Here is a 4,472-nt window from a genome sequence, read left to right as displayed (position 1 = left end):
TGCCTCAGCCTCCCAAGTAGCTGGGATTACAGGCACCCACCACCAGGCTTGGCTAGTATTTTTTTATTGTTAGTAGAGACGGGGTTTCTCCATGTTGGCCAGGCTGGTCTCGAACTCCTGACCTCAGGTGATCTGCCTGCCTCAGTCTCTCAAAGTGCTAGGATTACAGGCATGAGCCACCGCACCTGGCCCCCTTACTGTTATTTTAATGGGCCTCAGAAGAAGTGGGATAATAAATGCGTGTGGTCAGTCTGACAGGTTCATCCTGGAAGCCTCAACAGACTGCAGAGTATCTCTATTTATATCTCCTAAAGGAAGTGAGGGTACATACTTACCACTGCTTAAACATGATTTTTTATTGTGATAAATGTCATACATCCACACTGAATGAATCGTAAGATGAACACGCCTGTCCTCGCCGTCCAGGTGAAGGGCGCTTTCGGGTTGGAAAAATGCTGATACCCCACACCTGGTGACTCCTGGGTTTTGCGAGTGGGTTCTGAAGCTGCCTGAGGCTATGACCTTGTGCGCTGGCAGCCTCTGCTCTGACCGTGGCGTAGGCCAGGCAGTGCCAGGCAGAGCCGCTGACCGCGGGAGGGGAACTGCTCTGTCGGCAGTTTCTGAGTGAGGGCAGTTTCTGAGTGAGGGCGTGCGTTTGAAGGGCTGGGTGCGCAGGCACCTGGCTTGGTGATTTCTTCAGCGCAGGGGAAGCGGAGCCTCTGGTGTAAGAGGGGACTTGCCTGCCACCCCCTGCTTGGCATATGCTCTTCTCTGGGCGCCCCCCTCCCAGCTCATCCCAGCAGTCTGCCCTCTTACCTCTCCTTCCCTGCCCTTTGGAGGGCTCCTATTCATTTTTGCTTCATGAAAGCCGGCAGGGCACAGTGGCTCATGCTTGTAATCCCAGCACTTTGGGAAGCCGAGGTGGGCAGATCACCTGAGGTCAAGGGTTTGAGAACAGCCTGGCCAACATGGCGAAGCCCTGTTTCAACTAAAAATACAAAAAATAAAAATAAAAAATAAAAATTAGGCAGGGCATGGTGGCCCATGCCTGCAATCCCAGCACTTTGGGAGAGCGAGGCAGGCGGGTCACCTGAGGTCAAGGATTTGAGACCAGCCTGGCCAACATGGCAAAACCCTATCTCTACTAAAAATACAAAAATTAGGCCGGGTGCGGTGGCTCATGCCTGTAATCCCAGCACACTTGGAGGCTGAGGCGGTGGATCACGAGGTCAGGAGATCAAGACCATCCTGGCTAACATGGCGAAATCCCGTCTCTACTAAAAATACCAAAAATTAGCCGGACGTGGTGGCGTGCACCTGTAGCCCCAGCTACTCGGGAGGCTGAGGCAGGAGAATGGCGTAAACCCGGGAGGCAGAGTTTGCAGTGAGCCGAGATCGCGCCACTGCACTCCAGCCTGGGGGCAGAGCGAGACTCCATGTCAAGAAAAAAAAAATACAAAAATTAGCCAGGCATGGTGGTAGGCACCTGTAATCCTAGCTACTAGGGAGGCTGAGACAGGAGAATCACTTGAACCCAGGAGGTGGAGCTTGCAATGAGCTGAGATCACGCCACTGCACTCCAGCCTGGGCAGCAGAGCAAGACTCCGTCTCAACACCACCAACAACAACAAAATCCCAGGCCGGGCGCAGTGGCTCACGCCTGTAATCCCAGCACTTTGGGAGCCAAGGCGAGTGGATCACGAGGTCAGGAGATTGAGACCATCCTGGCTAACATGGTGAAACCCCGTTTCTACTAAAAAAATACCAAAAAAATTAGCCGGGTGTGGTGGCGGGTACCTGTAGTTCCAGCTACTCAGGAGGCTGAGGCAGGAGAATGGTGTGAACCTGGGAGGCGGAGGTTGCAGTGAGCTGAGATCGGACCACTGCACTCCAGCCTGGGTGTCAGAGCGAGACTCCGTCTCAAAAAAAAAAAAAAAAAAAAATTCAATGGACTTGTTTCAGAAGGCACCTTTACGTCACTACCATAAAAGGAAAATCGGGGTGGCCTGCCACAAAGAGGGTCTCTGTCAAAGCTCCGTAAGTGACTGTCATAGTGAAGACCATGCCAGGTGCCCTCGGGGCCATCAGGGATGCATGCATCTGCTCTGGGAAGCCGTGGGCCAAGGGAGCTCCTCTCCAGCGGGCCTCTTCTCCTCCTCAGAGGGAGTGTAGCACGTGGTTAAGGCCACAGACCCTGGAGCCAGGCGTGTGTCCAAGCCTCGCTCTGCTCCTTTCCAGCAACATGACCTTGGTCCGGTTAACCTCCCTGAGCCTCATTTTCCCCGTCTGTAAAAGGGGTTAATACTGTTTCCTTCAGTGGACTGTGGTATTCAATGAGATAGTGTACGTGGATCACTTCACGCAGTGCCCCAACCCTTGAGGCCTGTTTGCTGGCATTTGCCCTCCCCTGCCACTTTTTTTTTTTTTTTTTTTTAGTTGTAATCTCACTCTGTTGTCAGGCTGGAGTGCAGTGGCACGATCTTGGCTCACTGCAACCTCCGCCTCCCGGGTTCAAGCAATTCTCCTGCCTCAGCCTCCTGAGTCGCTGGGATTATACAGGCGCCCGCCACCCTGTCTGGCTAATTTTTTGTATTTTTAGTAGATACGGGGTTTCACCATGTTGGCCAGGCTGGTCTCAAACTCCTGACCTCTAGTGATCCACCTGCCTTGGCCTCCCAAAGTGCTGGGATTATACCTGTGAGCCACTGTGCTGGCCTGCCCTCCCTTTTGCCAGCCTGCTGTGCCCTCGAATGGTGTGATGTGCCTCCTGGGCATCAGCGACACTGGTGGTCTCTCGGTTGTGCTGGTCACCTTCCTCTGTGTTCTGCCTGTGTGCCCTCCCCTTCCCCCTTTCTCCCGTAGGTCACTGCTGGACTCTTCCCTGGGCCTAGCCATTGCCTCCTGTGCAATCTCGTAGCTGGTCTCCCAAGGACAGCCAGCCCTCTCCTCCTTGTGACCTCATGGCACTTGATTCTGCCTCTCTCGTTTTCCCCCCATGACCCCACAATTCATGTTTGGCACTTGGGTCTTTCACGTGGCTGTGCCGTGCCTGCAGGATGGTTTTTTGCATTTTGCCCGGATCGTTTTCTCAGATGCCTGTGAATCTCACAGATGTCGCCTCCCATGCTGAGACACCACCCTTAGTCCCCGAGAACTCAGACTTCAGACACACAAGAAGAAGACGTTGGCCAGTGTCCTCTCCTCGCTCCCCGCTGTGGTCCTTGGGCTCGGTGGAGCTGGCTTTCCCGTTGCAGTGGGAAGGAGCACTGGAGTGGGAGTCAGAGATCTCAGGGTGGAGGTCCAGCTCTCGTATTTTCTGACTCTGACCCCAGGCTCACATAGAACTCAGAATCTCTGCTGGCTTGGGTGTGAACCATAAAGCATGCGTCAGTTCTAAAAGCTGCTTGTCTGGTGAAGGCTTATTTTCCCAGTGTGAGGATTTGCCTACGTGGGTACATTGGTCCATCACTCTGAGACTCGTGCACAAGGAGGCCCAGATGCCCCCGAACAGAGGGCTGTGGAAGGGCTGTAGAGGTTCTGTGGGGGGTCTGCCCACAGGGTCCTGTTCCTCCTGGCTCCTGCCCTTTCTCCTAGTCCTGGTTCAGTGTAGGACTTCAGGTCCTCTAGGGAAGGACAGTGCTGTCCTCATCCAGTGCACCTGGAGAGCAGCAGGAGTGTCTTCTGAAGCTGCAGCCAGAGTCTGACCCAGGTCTCCCTTTGTGCCCACATGCAGCCACGTGGTCCTGTGCAGGGTGTAGCCTGCAGCAGAGACTCCAGCTGGCACATCTCCCGCACAGCCTGGGCCCCCTGCTCTCTGTCTGCTCCGTGCAGGGGACCAGTAGCCCCCTTTGACCTTCTCCCCTTTCTGTCCCCTCACTTGAGGGCCCTGACACTTTATAAACGGGTGTCCAGGACAGGTGCACTGGCTCACGCCTATAATCCCAGCGCTTTGGGAGGCTGAGGCGGGTAGATCGCCTGAGGTCGGGAGTTCGAGACCAGCCTGGCCAACATAGTGAAACCCTGTCTCTAATAAAAATACAAAAAATTAGCTGGGTGTGGTGGCGGGCGCCTGTAATCCCAGCTACTTGGGAGGCTGAGGTAGGAGAATTGCTGGAACCCAGGAGGCGGAGGCTACAGTGAGCCAAGACTGTGCCACTGCACTCCAGCCTGGGCAACAAGAGTAAAACCCATCTCAAAAACAAAAACAAACAGAAAAATGGGTGTCCAGAAGCTAGTTGTGCTTCCTGACGTGATCCTCCTGGAGACTTTTTTTTTTTTTGAGATGGAGTCTCGCACAGTTGCCCAGGCTGGAATGGGCAACGCTCTTGGCTCACGGCAGCCTCTGATTCCCGGGATCAAGTGATTTCTGACTAACTTTTGTATTTTTAGTAGAGATGGGGTTTCACCATGTTGGCCAGGCTGGTCTCGAACTCCTGACCTCAGGTGATCCACCCGCCTCGGCCTTCCAAAGT

This window comes from Colobus angolensis, unplaced genomic scaffold, assembly GCF_000951035.1.
Source record: "Colobus angolensis palliatus isolate OR3802 unplaced genomic scaffold, Cang.pa_1.0 Scaffold267, whole genome shotgun sequence".
Lineage (NCBI taxonomy): Eukaryota > Metazoa > Chordata > Mammalia > Primates > Cercopithecidae > Colobus > Colobus angolensis.
Note: the sequence above shows the minus strand (reverse complement) of the source record.